Source organism: Triticum dicoccoides, chromosome 7A (assembly GCF_002162155.2).
Source record: "Triticum dicoccoides isolate Atlit2015 ecotype Zavitan chromosome 7A, WEW_v2.0, whole genome shotgun sequence".
Classification (NCBI taxonomy): domain Eukaryota; kingdom Viridiplantae; phylum Streptophyta; class Magnoliopsida; order Poales; family Poaceae; genus Triticum; species Triticum dicoccoides.
In genome coordinates this window covers 332,048,620-332,064,352 of record NC_041392.1, presented here as the reverse complement: position 1 = coordinate 332,064,352, position 15,733 = coordinate 332,048,620, and positions in this window count along the sequence as shown.

Genomic DNA, 15,733 nt, shown 5'->3' with positions numbered 1-15,733 from the left:
TGGGCAGTTATGATATGGAAGATTCTGGAACAAAGGAGAAGTACTTGTGTTTTGAGGTTTGTGCATTATGCTTAAGTTCAGCAATGGAGTCATCTAGATTTTACGTGTGGCAGAATCTGGTGGGATGTAGATGATATCCAATGGCCAGTAGTGCTCGGATTTGCCTCCTCTACGCCGTCTGATTGGCTTCATCCAACAACCATCTTTCAAATCTATTTGCACTCAATATAGGGGTATAGATATGGATATAGGGGTATAGATATAGACTTGTTTGGCACATCATCTAAAGGCTTTCTACACGCTCATTTTTTGTACAAATGTGCTCCATCGTGCACCCAGACGTTTGTATGTGGGAATGTGTGCATGTGTGCACCTCTTCTCTTTCGCACACATACTCCGTGTGTGTGAGAGGTACTAATATATGGTGAGGGAATATGTGTTAACACAACTTGTGTGAAGGAGAGGCCTATATACATACATGTATGTGCATGGGGCCAGGGTGATATACGAGGGGAGGGGTCGAACGCACGAGATATCGATAGAGACAGATAGAGGGAAGAGATCTACGAGCGTACAAGCACTGGGATATGGGGGTGGGGGTTGGAAGATGGTGCGAGGGGCCAAGTGGAGGGAGACTATGAAGGAGTGCACAAGTGCGAGATTGATATTTAAAGAGAGGGGGCGAGTGCGCGGTTGCACGCAGTGGCAGAGCCATGAAAAATAAATGAACTAGGGGGCCAAGCATTTCTAATCCTTTACGAGGAGGGCGGTTCATCAACTTAAACCATTTTACCAGCAATTGATCTATTGATCACATTCATATTAGCCTCAATATATAGTGATGTTAGGGGGGCTAGGGCCCTTGCCGGCCCATGTTTTCACCACTATGCACACATCTGAGAGATGAAGCGGACGGCATGGATGATGAGAGGGGGATGATGGATATATAATGTGGGTGTATTAGCTATGTAATCCTATATAGAGAGGTATAGATTGATTGATGTGTACATGGGAATGAGGGTGAGACCTGACTAGATATATAGAATCTTCCATATCATAATTGCCCAAATTTTTTTCTACACGAATTGCCATTATTTGTTGTTACTTTATGCTTTACAACGCACAATTCCATGAATCTTAAAATAGATTAGCTTTTTTATAAAAACTAATTGAGTTTGAATGAGATGAACTATAAGAATTAAACGAACATCTACATCATGCATCCATAACTCAAAGCTTACATGCTATAATGTGGTTGCCAAATCTCATGCGTGCAACGCACGTGTACCTTACTAGTCTAAATGGTGTTTGTGTGTGTGTGTGTTGTGCGTGTTAAACACATTGTACATAGTATCATACATGGTTTAGATTCCGAGCATCTAGCTAGAGCATACATGTACTATGATTCGAATTCAACATAAAATGGATACATATATTTGAATTTGAGACCGTATGTACATGTAGTTTGTATTTATATAGGAATTTACTACTCCTATATTCATGTCATGTGTTGTGAAGATAATATTTAGATGGTTGTATAACTAACCCGAGTACAATCCCATTCAAACCGGGAAAATGTACTCAAATTTAGTCCATATGCTAGACAACACGAATTGTTTTTTATTATTGAGGGAAGTGTAAATTGATTTGTTACTGTACATGTTATGTTTGTTGTCCCATTTTTTTAGTTTTGTTGTTGTCGTATTTGAATGCATTTCTAGTAATATAAAAACGGGACATGGCTCTCTCTAGTGATGAGGTGTGAATTGTCTTTTTTTGTACACGTTAAGTTTGTTCTCCCGAAATTTCAAGCCGCGCCTTGTTATGCCAAAATTTCAAGCTAGCATCTTTGTCTATCGTGCTACGAAATTCCCGCCTCTTCAACCCGCGTCTTGTTACCCCAAAATTTTAAGATATATCTTTGTCTTGTTGTGCTCCAAAAACTCCCTCCCTCTCAACCCGCGCCTTGCTATCCCAAAATTACAACGCGCGCGGAAACTTCCACCTCCTGCGTAATCCCGACACGTGAAATTCCCGTGATACCCCTGAACCGAAAGAAGCACCTAGCACAAATCGGTGGGGGTACTTTTGTAACTTACCCTACATTTCGGACAAGCACATTCCTAAGCCATGGTTCCCGCTCCCATCCCATCCGCCCACCCATTTGTACACCGAGGCCGTGAAAACTTGTGAAGCCCCACACCCTCCTCCGTCCGCCACCTAGTCGGAGCCTCTTCCCCGACGACGTCATCCACAACAACACCTCGACGTCCCTCATCCACCGCACCGGATGAGGATCCGTCGCTGATCTCGTCGTCCTGCCGGTTCAGCCACCCCGTCCTCCACCTCCAAGGAGCTGCCCCGATGTTCCCCTTGTCTTTCGCGCCACCTCCATTCCCACACCGTCGTCTTCAACTGCAGCACTGGAAGAGCAGCATCATCATCGATTCCTCGGATGAAGCTGAGGCCTAATTGGCGCCACCAAAGAGGTTCCACACTAATCGCCGCATTTTCTTCTTGATTCAATCTCACGGTGCTGTCAGCGCCTGGTCCTGAGCCGACATGGCGCGGATCCATCCACGACGGCATTGTCGGCCACTTCCTCCACGGCGTCACTCCCTCGGCGTCGATGTCCACATCAGTAAGAGCTGTTGCTGCTTTGGCTCTCGCTTGCACTGCTGCTCTACTCTTGCTCTCGGTCCCCTGCCTGGTCTGCTCTTGCTCTTTCCCTTGCTGCTGCTCTCGCTCTTGCTCTTGCTTGCGCTGCTACTCTCAATCTTGCTCTTGCTTGCGCTGCTTCTACACGAGCAATTGATCCTGATCTCGCTCGAGCCCCTACGGCTGCTACCCGAGATGCTGCTACACGACAAGCTACCCCGGCTCTCGCACGCGCTGCTGCTCCGGGTGCTGTTGCCGTTGCTGCTTTTTTGCTACTAGTGCATTCAGTTTCGACAGTAAAATTCAGTTTCGACAGCAAAATTCAGTTTCGATAGTTAAATTCAGTTTCGAAAGTTAAATTCAATTTTGACAATTAAGTTCAAAGATGAGAGCCTGATGTATTTTACATCTAGCACTTTGTGGTTATGTATTTTACGTCATCTATTGGAGATGCTATTAGAATTCCACTCAGGTTACGTTGTCTCTCTTGTCCTACTTCAGCCTCGCCGCCGTATAACTCACTGGAGTTGCTCCTACGATGAAACCCTCCATCACAACGGAGCAGTACCCCCGCTCCATCTCTAGACGCCTAAGATCTTATTCCCCTCCTTCGACAGCCAAATCAGCCGGAGCATCCTCACCAACCAACCCAATCACGTTGAGATCGACATGGCTTCGCCAAAGAGGTTGTACACTTACTGCATCGCTTTTTTACTCTACATGTTATATATATTATCCACTGAGCACACGTAGTAACGTGAAATACGATTAGTTTCTCCTACTATATGACAAGCAGTGAGGTACCAGGCAACTTAGCTATCCGTGATGGACTCTCTTAAACACCATCATTACTTATCTATGCTCGTTTGAGTTGTGCATTTGTAGATGGGACTGGGAGTTGAGCTAGTAGGGTAGTGTCCTGGGTCCAAAGTAGTAGAAGTAGCACCAAAACATTTTTTGAGTGTAGGCTTTTCCCTACTCAAACCTGCCTACTAGAATCGCCAGTGCTTGAAAGGAAAAGTTAAGGAAAAACATAGGAATTGGAAAGTCTCCTATGGTACTACTATTCATGCATTTGGTTCAAAGGAATGGAGCAAAGGAAATCTGTAGAATTTTTTCCTTTAGTGTATCCTTGAAAGAAAAATCGTAGGAATTTTAATATCCACTTGTCCTCCTTTTCAAATTCCTATTCATGAAGCACAAGACTAAGAGATAGTAGCATAATAACATTATAACTGTACATTTTCTTATGGTTTGACTGAATCTGACCATGCTTCTTTGCATGATGTGATCTTCCAATTCTTGTGAACCAAACATGCAGATTGGCAAAAATCATGTGTTCATAAATTCTCTGTTTTGCACGTGCATTCCTATCCTATTCATGTATATTTCCGATCGATGCATTGTTAGAATCCTCAAATTCAAACAAGCCCTTACACAATTACTTCTATTACGTATATGTGTCAAAGAAAACATTGTGTGGTTTGTCCCGCTCCTGTTGCGTTGTGTTCCACCCCAGCTCAGCTGCTCCAACGACGAAAGGGTTCACCACAGCAGGGATCTGCCCTCCAGACTGTCTTTTGCCGCCTTAGATCTTCTTCCCCATAGCCGGCAGCCATGACAACTACATTACCATCATCAAATGAGCAGATGACCTTGAGGACTACATGGTTCTGCAAGAGAGGTCACAGTCTTTTGTGTCTGCTTATGTTATGCATCGCTTAATATGATGACATGTTACTTATCGTCCTGTTCACCGATTAGACTCCGAGTCAGGTCCAAAATAATGCTCAAACTTGAGTTTTTAAATGGTTGTGGGGTACATATTGGGGCAGCAATCAATACTATATGTCTACTATCTAGTTAATCTCGGGTGTCTACTATGAGTTTCATGTTGGGTGGAAACAAACATTAAAGTAGACATTATCTGTATTTTTCTAACTAAAGCTATTATTTGCCTGCTATCATTGGTTTTGGGTCTATCCACAGTTTGCTACCATCACTCTGGATTTATGCATGCACTCCTTACATAATCTCACTATGTTTTATTCCTATGCATGTTAGTTATTGTACACAATGGTACTGAATATGTAGAGCAAAATAGGTGAGCCTTGTGTGGCAATAAAATTTCATGCAGACGTTGCTCCATGGTCGGCGCAAAAGGAACCCCCTCCCCCCATTCCAGACAATAATCAAGATTAAGATAACAGTTCAGAGGGGGATTCAGAGGGAGCAGACCACTCCTATTTACCACCTGAGGTCTTTTGCTTTAACTTGGCATGCTGATGTTGGTCATATCATGTATATGGTGCCTGACATTGCTTACTTTATACATAAAATATGTCATCTGCTTAGTTTAGACATGCATTGTGTGAATGCCATCTGTTTAATTTCTATATCATATATGTGAACCATGCAATGCCATCTAGTTTAGCTAGGCATCATATATGTGAATTTTGCAATGCCACCCTGGTTAGCCAGTCATCTTATACGTGAAAATTATATCATGCCATCATTTTTATTACATATTAAATTTGTCAAAAAATTTAGTACATTCAATTACTCTTCCTGTGCATCAGCCATTCGACATGGCCATTAAAAAATCTGGAGTGGAAACTAGGTCTTCAGAGTAGACAATGCTATCCGACAAAGCGCATGTGTTCCTAGGTATAGATAGCTCCTCAGAGGAGGATTCAGAGACAGATGAACAGTCATATATTCCCCCCGCGGTGCATGCTCTAACTTGGCAGGGTTATATTGCTCATATGGTGCATAAGGTGTCTTGCATTGGCATGTCATTTGCTTGGTTTAGACATGTTTTGTGTGAATGCCACCTGTTTAGTGTCCAATTACCATGTATGTGAATTTTGCAATGCCATCTTGTTGCAAGACATTATATATGTGAATTATGCAATGCTATCTTGTTGCAAGGCATTATGTATGTGAATTATGCAATGTCATGTTGTTTAGCCAAGCGTCATATATGTGAATTATATCATGTCGTCCTTTTTTGTATTACTCATTGCATTTGTCTACAATGTTTGTTTATTCAAATGCTCTTCCTGTGTATTAGCCATTTGAATTGGTGATGGAGAAATCTAGAGTGAAAACTAGGTCTTCAGAGCAGACAGTGCTACCTGCTGAAGCAGACATCTTGCTGGTCACAGGTAGCTCCTCAGAGGAGGGTTCAGAGGTAGATGACTAGTCGTATTATCCCCCTGAGGTGTATGCTCAAACTTGGCAGGGTTATATGAAAGCACAAGTGCTCCCTGGGTGGTTTTGGTATTTAATGTCAACATATCTCTTGTTGGACTAACACTTTTACCTAGTATGTTTCAGATAAGTTCAACAATGGAGTGGCTTGGACTAGAGGATGTGGAACCCCTTCAAGATGCCAAGGACAAAGGATTGGCTCAAGCTTCAAGATCAAGACTCTACATTTTCTATTTTAGTGATCCAAGATCACATTGAGTCTATAGGAAAAGCCAATACTATCAAGAGGGGATGAGGTGTTGCTTAATGGCTTGCTTGCTCAAAGTGCTTAGTGATATGCTCCAAAACCCTCAACTACCTTCCCACATCCACATATGACCTAAACCAAAAGTCAAACTTGGCCCCACCGATTCTATCTATCCGGCGCCAGCGAGTTTCAGATGTCATAGCCACTGCCACAAACCCTAGCAAATCAATTTCACCGATAGGGATCTCGGTCTCACCGATAGGGACGGGGAACCTTCTTGATCTTCACGTCAAACTGATTTTGGGCCTTCCCAGCGAAGTTTTTGAAGATCTTTTGGACCTGCGATTTGTCATCTAGAAAGAACACCCATGTAAATCTTGAAAAATCATCAACTATGACTAGACCAAATGATTTACCACCGAGACTCTTGTAGGCATTTGGACCAAAGAGATCCATGTGAAGTAGCTCGAGTGGTCTTCTTGTGGTCATGATGTTCTTCGCGCGGTGACTTCCTCCAACTTGTTTCCCTGCTTGACAAGCACTACAAAGTCTATCCTTGTCAAATATGACATCTTTTATTCCAAGGATATGATCACCTTTAATAAGCTTGTCCCTATCGGTGAAACTGATTTGCTAGGGTTTGTGGCAGTGGCTATGACATCTGAAACTCGGTGGCGCCGGATAGATAGAATCGGTGGGGCCGAGTTTGACTTTTGGTTTAGGTCATATGTGGATGCAGGAAGGTAGTTGAGGGTTTTGGAGCATATCACTAAGCACTTTGAGCAAGCAAGCCATTAAGCAACACCTCATCCCCTCTTGATAGTATTGGCTTTTCCTATAGACTCAATGTGACCTTGGATCACTAAAATACCAAATGTAGAGTCTTGATCTTGAAGCTTGAGCCAATCCTTTGTCCTTAGCATCTTGAAGGGGTTCCACATCCTCTAGTCCATGCCACTCCATTGTTGAACTTATCTGAAACATACTAGGTAAAAGTGTTAGTCCAACAAGAGATATGTTGACATTAATTACCAAAACCACCCAGGGAGCACTTGTTCTTTCATCATGCTACAGTAATCCCCTGCTGATGGTGCCATGTCATCACTCCTAATATTGCTAAACCTCACTTGTTTCAAACTAACTTCAAATTCAATTTCAAATAACAAGTCAAATTATAATTTCATAAAGAAGTGAATTAAAAATGTTCAAAAGGTTGTAACTATTCACTAAGTAACTAACAAACATCAGCCAACATTTTTTGGGAATGTTTATATTCCTCTAAGATAATTTTGAACAAGAACAAACAACATTTAATTTAACCATTTAAAAATAAATAGTTATTTATCCTTTTCAAAATGACTTGAAACTTGGTGTGCGGCTCCATTATATGCCCCAATATTTATGTGCCAAGTTTCTTGTTCACCAAAATTCATTTGCTACTTAAACTAAATGCCAAATAAAGGAGAAATAAATCAACAGAAGAGGTAAAGGAAAAATGGGCAGTACTGATTTGCACTTATGGCCTGCTGGCAATAGGCAGTCCAGCCCATCCCGGCTCCTTCCCTTTCCTTTGTTCATCAGAGGCGGGGGTGGACGCCTGCATGCCATCCATGGCGCCGCTGGACACACGGCGGCCATCCCGCGGTCCCCTGGCTAGTTAAGGACATCACCTGCGAGACCCCCCCCCCCCGTAACCCTAGCCACTTTCCTCCTTTCCATCGCCTCCCACGCTCGAACCCAAGCTCGTCCGCACACGTCCATGGCTGCGCCGCCATTATAGATGTGGCCAGTGGCCACCACACGCTGTTCCGAGGCGTCCGGGAGCCCCGACGGGTTCTTCTCCATCGACCACATCACCAGATCGAAGCCGGGGAGCACCTACGACGCCGCCCGCGTCTGTTCCCTTCGCCGGCGTCCTCCTCGGCCGCTGCATCGCTCTACTCGCTCCGACCGTCCCCTGCACCCTCGAGCCTTCCCCGAGCATCAAAGTGAGCTCCGTGTTGATCCCCTTTCCCTCTAGGCGTCGCTCCCGTCCTCTGGTTGCCGTTCCACGAGCTCCGTGCTCCGACCGCCGCCATCACTACTAGAAAAAGGGCTGCTAGTGGCGCACCTATTTTTGCTACTAATGGCGCATTACTGGTGCGCCACTAGCATCACGCCATTAGAATTTTTTTCTAATGGCGCACCTGTGGTGCGCCATTAGAATTTGGTATTCTAATGGTGCACCGCTGGTGCGCCATTAGTATCTGGTATACTAATGGCGCACCACATAGAAGTGCGCCATTAGTAACAATTTTTTTTCAAATTTTTTTCAAATTTTCGTTTTTTTCTTAATCTCAGGTCATTATGTCTTAATCTCAGGTCAAATCGCACTCCGTGGTCAAACTTCCCGAAAGGTCACCCATCCTCACACTACTCCAGCCCAAGCACGCTTAACTTCAGAGTTCTATCCAACCCCAGCAACAGCTCACTTCACAAGCACTTATTGATATATCTAACATATCAATCCTATTATACCTTGTTGATGTCTAGGAATTTGTTCATGTTCATGACTATGATGAAATTTTGAAAATTATTTCAAACTTCCCGGTCATATTACGTATCATTTTTTGAAAAAAAAAATAAAAAAAATTTCAAAACCTTTTTTTTTAATTTTTTTGCCTCTAGATCTTGAAAGCCCCGTAACTTTTTTTGTGTTAGGTTTTTCGGGATTTTGAAAATGTTTAACGGGGTTCCCCCGATTAAATTCGGATGTAACTTTTCGAGTAGATGATTTTTCATATATAAAACTTTTTAATCCGAGTTCATATGCAAAAGTTATGCCCATTTTACAAATTTCCAGAGAGATTTTGCAAATAAAGTCGAAATTTATATTTGTAAATTTTCCCAACAACTAGACCACATATCACATGGCAAACTTATTTTCTTTTATTTTTTTTGACATTTTTATGATTTTTTTATTTTTTTTAAACTGAAAAGGTGGTCCACAAGGGGGGTGCATTCGGTGGAAGCCGGGCAAACTAGTAATGGCGTGTACATGAGAGCTTCAGAGCATGTGGTGTTGACGAGTTTGTGGGTCAGGAGCTGACAAAAGGGAATGATGAACTCATCATGCAATTCTACTCCACTGCTCATTTTTATTCAGATGATAGAATTGTATGGATGTGTGAGGGTACAAGGTACCAGTCAACTGTTGAGGAGTGGGCAAACTTAATAAATGCCCCTGAAGAGCATGAAGATGACTTGGATGTCTATGCCAAGAAGAAGAAAGATCACAACTCTATGACCAACATGTACAAAGAAACCCAAGACAAAGCTTTGGAAACGCATAAACTTGAATTTGTACATTACTTGTTGTTTGTTAAAAAAATTGAATTTTTTAGAAAAAACTTAGTAATGGCGCACCAGTGGACAGTGCGCCATTACTAGTTAAAAAACTAGTAATGACGCACTGTCCACTGGTGCGCCATTACTAACAATTTTTTTTTATTTTTTTTATTTCTTTTCAAAACTTCTAATGGCGCACCGTGGGTGTGGTGCGCCATTACTATGTCAACTAGTAATGGCGCACCACACCCACGGTGCGCCACTAGTAACAAATTTTTTTTTTTTCAAAACTTCTAATGGTGCACCGCACACCAGGTGCGCCATTGCTATATTCTAATGGCGCACCACACACGTGGTGCGTCGTTAGTATCCATTTCATCTATAACCGTTTTCCTAGTAGTGCATGGCCGAATAGGTCCATGCTCCTAAGCTTCTCTGCTCATTTGCATCACGCCAATGAGCTCCTGGTGACCCATAGGTGCTGCATGCACGTTTCATTACCTTGAACCCGTCACGAGGCGAGGAGTTCCTCGAGCTCTGCTCCGACTGCCGCCGCGCTCAACATTGCGGTTGCGCCCCGCCGTGCGCGCCTGGCCGCATCCGCGCGTGCCTGTTGTCACCCGTGCACGTGCGTGCCCGTCCGCCCGCTGATGCTCATGCACGCACGCGCCGCGCCGCGCCTAGGTGCCCTCGCTGCTTGTTGAGGCCAATAGGCGCTGCTCTGCTTGCTGCTACTACTCTCCCGTTGCTTGCCTCTAGCACCGCCGTCGCCGCTGCTTACTGATGCTCCTAGCCGCTGCTACTTTTCCCTGTGGCCGCTGCTAGCTGCTGCTATTCATCCTGGCCACGCCATGGCCATGGGCCATGGCCATGTGCGTGTGTGTGCTTGTGTGTGATGCGCAGCCACACAATGGACGGCCATCCCAAATTAGATTAGGGGCCTAATTGTTGTTCAGCTCTAAGCCTAGCACAAGACACCCACTGATAGTTAGTCCCACCATTAAATAATCCATAGTTAAAATTATGTGCAAATGACATGTGGGTCCCGTCACTATATAAACCTATTTAGCACTTTAGTTAAATTATCAGTCAATGACAAGTAGGCCCAACTTTACTATTCACACTTTGACCCAGGTCAACTTTGACTGTTGACTGTGCACCTACTGACTTTGACTTTGGCCCTGGCCCCACTGTCATACACTGGTGGCTAGGATAGCACTAGGTGACAAAAGTATATTTTGTTTTTAATTTGGATTTATAATAATTCCAAAATATTGATTAAAACTTCAGAAAATCATATAAATTAAACCGTAGCTCGGATCAAAAAACTTTCTACATGAAAGTTGCTTAGAACGATGAGACAAATCTGAATACGCGATCCATTTACCTATCAGGTGCCCCTAACATGTTGAACATGGAACCGTCCCCTCTCTTGCATCTGTCCGAAAAATGTCAAACGTTGGGAAAACATTCCCGGATGTTTTCCCTCTTCGTCTGTATCACCTAGCACAACGTTAGTTCACCCCTAACATCGCGTATTTCCATGTTATGCTTTATGATGCTTTGTTTACTTTATATTTATTGTTTCTTCCCCATCTTCTCTCCGGTAGACCCCGAGACTGATGCTTCCCCTGTGATCGACTACGTCGACGACGACCCCTCCTTGCCAGAGCAACCAGGCAAGCCCCCCCCTTTGATCATCCCGATATAGCCCATTCCATTCTCTCATGCTTGCATTAGATTTTCATACTGTTATTGTTTGCTCCTATTCTAATGCATAGCCTGCTTTTGTAATCTACTTATTGTTACCTACCTGCTTATCCTAAACTGCTTACTATAGGTTGGTTAGTGATCCATCAGTGGCCCCCACCTTGACCTTGTTGCCCCTGCTTCATCATTGAAGACCCGATCAACGGGATCGAAGACCAGGCCCCGACACCGCACATCACCCCCTAGTTGTACGAGTCTGCAGAGTTACCATCGACTGCCGAGGGTGGAACCTCTTACATCACTCCTGATGAGATCTCTATAGTGTAGCTTTATGGTCGAGGTCATCGAGGGTGATTTCCTCCTTAACCTCTTCCGTTATGGCTCTGTCGTGCAACCCCTCAAGTGTGAACCTCGAGGGTGGATCCTATTATGTTCACCTTGATGATAACATCGAGTGGAATTAACCGGGGGTGATTCCTCAGTTTTTCCCCTTGGTGTCAGACACACAATTACTATGGTTACTATGTCTTTACACTAAACCATGTTACTAAAGACGGGTAGGCCCTGAGGGGTACCCGCGCGAGCTTAATAGCGAGTGATGTGGAGACGGGTTGACCTAGAGGGTGCCCGCGAGATAACTACGTGGCGTGGCCAGGCATTCCTAGCCCTTGCCGCAAGTACTCGAGACGGGGCGACGTGGTCACATCGATCGTGAGTCTCTGCTCATTACCGCGTGCTCCTAATCCACTACGGTTTGGATATTTGATCCAAGGGGCCTCTGGCCTGATAGCACTAACCATCATGTGGGCATTGTATGGGCGTTCTGCATTGTATACATCATCCGAAGCTTAATAGACGTCAGCGACTGAGCGGCGCGCACTGGGTTGGACTGCGTAAGCTCCTGCCTTGTTGAAGGAGGTAGCTAGGTCTGCTCACTGGCTGCCCATGCAACATGCAGGAGTTCCCGGGGAGATGGCCCATGACACCTGGGGGCATAGGTTTAGTCCGGCATGCTGACCTCTATTAATCCTAGGTCGGGTTGCGGCGTATTGTTTGGCCGAGGTCGGGCATGACCCAGGAAAGTGTGTCTGGCCGGAGTTAATCGAGCGTGGTGGGTAAGTTGGTGCACCCCTGCAGGGAAGAAAACATCTATCGATAGCCTGTCCTATGGTAACGGACACTTGGAGTTGTATCCCGATCGATACAACTAGAACTGGATACCTGAGATGAGAAATGGATATGAGAAATGGATTGTGATGATAACTAGATAGTATGGCTCTGGGATTGCTTTCTCGCAGGGAGTCGAGAAAGGATCTCTGGCCGAGGTTGATAACACTTCTACTACTTTACTTTATGCTACTCTACTCCCTCCTGTTGCTACAATATGGTGGTTTCCAGAAGATGCTAGTCTTCAATAGGACTAGGTTCTCCCCTCTATTCTGGCATTTCTGCAGCCCAGTCCACATATTCAGCCTTCCTTTGATAATGTTGCATATGTAGTGTAGATCCTTGCTTGCGAGTACTTTGGATGAGTACTCATGGTTGCTTTGCTACCCCTTTCCCCCCTTTCTTCTTCTTTCCGGTTGCTGCAACCAGACATCGGAGCCCAGGAGCCAGATGCCACCGTTGATGCCTACTACTACGTGAAGACCGCCAATGACCAGGAGTAGTTAGGAGACTCCTAGGCAGGAGGCCTTGCCTTTTCGATCGTATATGCTTTGTGTTGGCCTTCTTAAGGCATGCTTGTCTAACTTATGTTTGTACTCAGATATTGTTGCTTCCGCTGACTCTTGTGTATTTGATCTTATGTATTCGAGCCCTCGAGGGCCCTAGCTTCTAATATAAAGCTTGTATTATTCTAATTTGTGTCTAGAGTTGTGTTGTGATATCTTCCCATGAGTTCTTGATCTTGATCGTACACATTTGCGTGTATGATTAGTGTACGATTGAATCGAGGGCGTCACAAGTTGGTATCAGAGCCAACTGCTTGTAGGTAGCCCCCTTTCCAACTCCTTGGCCGAAGTCCAGTCTAGTCACTACAAAACTTTTACTAACATGGTAGTGTGTCTTGCGGGCCCACGTCGCCACCAGGTGTTATTAGGATCTTTTATTCCTCGTCTATACTCTGGGAATCTATTCTCTCTTCTATTCGGGTTAAATGAAATTACTAACTACATTAGGTTCTCGTAACGGCTTTCCCCAGAGAGCCCCTTCATTCCAGATGGTTGCCTGCTTCACCAGAAGACTTCGAAGATACTCTCCGATCTACTCCCGAGAACTTGTGTTCTTTTCTTTTGTAATCCCTTAACATCGTTCAATCCTTATGGATAACTGCGTACCCTCGTCGTTCATACTTCCATCCCTTCTTGTTATTACAAGATACCCGAAAGTATTCTCCGACTTTCGAGAATTCTCAGAACCTACTGCCTTGCAGTTCCTTTCCGCCTGAACATACTTATGAATAATTCCTCACAATTCAGGGGATCCGTTCATCCCCAGTTGTTCGTGTGATTCACAAAATTCTACCAAATACTATTTGACCTTCCAAAAATCCTCTAGAACCTATTGCTCTTGGAATTCTTACATACTTGCTTGCTGGTTAATTTCATTTATCTAGCGATATTCTTTAAAATCTTTTGGGATTAACATTCTGATCCTCATGATTCAGCATGTGTGTGAGTGCACACATTCATCAATTAATCCTTGGAAATTTTCTTTCTGGCTCAGACATTGTTTCGGATATGAGCTGGTTCTTACCCAATCAAGATTTGATCAGGTGCACCTCTAAGTCTATTGAACTTACTCATCTTTTGATCAGAGCCTCTGCTTCTGATCCTTCGTCTTGAAACCATGACTCCTTTGTACTCAAGCATAGAATTATTCAGATGTTTCTATAAGCCGATGCCTTTGCATCGCCTTCTTCATCTGATTGATTACCGATACTCGCCTCAACTCTATCGTGAATCGCCAGACACTTTGTTGGATTTTATCGTACAACGTCCTTCATATTCAATCACCTTGTGAGCCTTTTCTCGGATACATAATGCCTTTGGTAAATTGTATCATCTCCTTTTGTCAACCATGCTCTGCTTCCGAGCTTTAGTTAGTTACCCCTGAAGTTTCAGGTATATGTTCCTAAGATGCCCAGACGGGATGAACCTATCCCTTCCCTAATCCGAGTGAATCGAGAGTTTTCATGAGTCATACTCTTTCGGTGTATTTCCAGATAAATTTTCAGCACTACAACTCCATCAGAAGCGAGAAGTGAGCAAAGGGTTATGCATTGAAGAAGTGGGACTTGACCTTGAACTTTGTGTTCATGCCCATGGACCCGATGTGGAACTTATCATGGAAGCTTCTTGTTATAACAATAATCCCCTTGTGATAAGTTCATCTTGTATCTATAATTGGTCCTTTGCAACCGTGGTTCCGACCATGATTGTTCTCCTTTGATTCCATTTCTCGGACAAGTTAAGTACTTGTCTTATTCAGATCTTTTCACCTGTCCAACCTCTATTTTGATCTTCCTTCGAGTATTACCCTCCGGTACCTCGAGAATAACAAAGAACTGTGTTGCTTCCTATGAGTCTTCATCTAGTATTGCTTCTCACCGATTTGAGACCCCCCCCCCCCGGGATCTGAGTTATTAATAACTCGAGGACAACGATATGAATCGATTGAATCGATTCCGCACTCCGATTCTATAACACTAAGTAATTTTCATTACTTATGAGTTTAATAATCCTTCAAGTCATTCCTAGCCTGGCCGACTATGTCATTATCGTGCTAAATTTTAATTCTGCTACCTAGTCCTTCTTCCCGGAACAGAATTTTTGACGATGAGCTAAGCTTATGTCGATCTTCCTCGTCATACCATTTCGCCTTGAACAGCAAGCTTGCTTTCGAGTTTGTGTCATACCCGTGGTTCCAATAACTTTTCGCTTCATCATTCCTTTGACTTGATGTCATCACTGATCGATTACATCTTCCTGAAATCTCTCGACAATTGTGTCGTGCTCGTCAACATTCTGAGCTCTTCCAGCATATCAATCGAATTCGTGATGATAAATACCATCCTTGACCTTCGATGATTTGAGTTATCATCGACAACTCCCTTGTCTTCTTTCCAACACATGTTTGACCATGTCTTGGTTATACCTTGGACTCCTTGCTATTCCTGCAATTGTTCCTTGAGTTTTCTTGTGATCTTCAACTCCAACCCCCTACTTGTAACACCATGTTAATGCTACCTCGAAGCATGACTGTGGTATTCCGAATATCGACAAGAACATTGGTAGAACATTACCAAAGGTTTTGGATCTATCATCCGGACACCGTTGCATCGATAACATCATGAATTTCCTTGCCCTTTATCTAAATGGTGATGTACTTGTTGTTCTAACATGTATATCATGCTCTACTTTTCCTTAGGAAAAGATATACTCCCAATTCTTGTGTGCAAACACATTTTTCCTTTCCATTGGTTTGTTTAAACTTTCCTGTGATCTTTAGGATATAAGCAGAAATAATTATCTGCTTATAAAACACCCCGGAGTACAATCTTGTTAGTGAGACCCC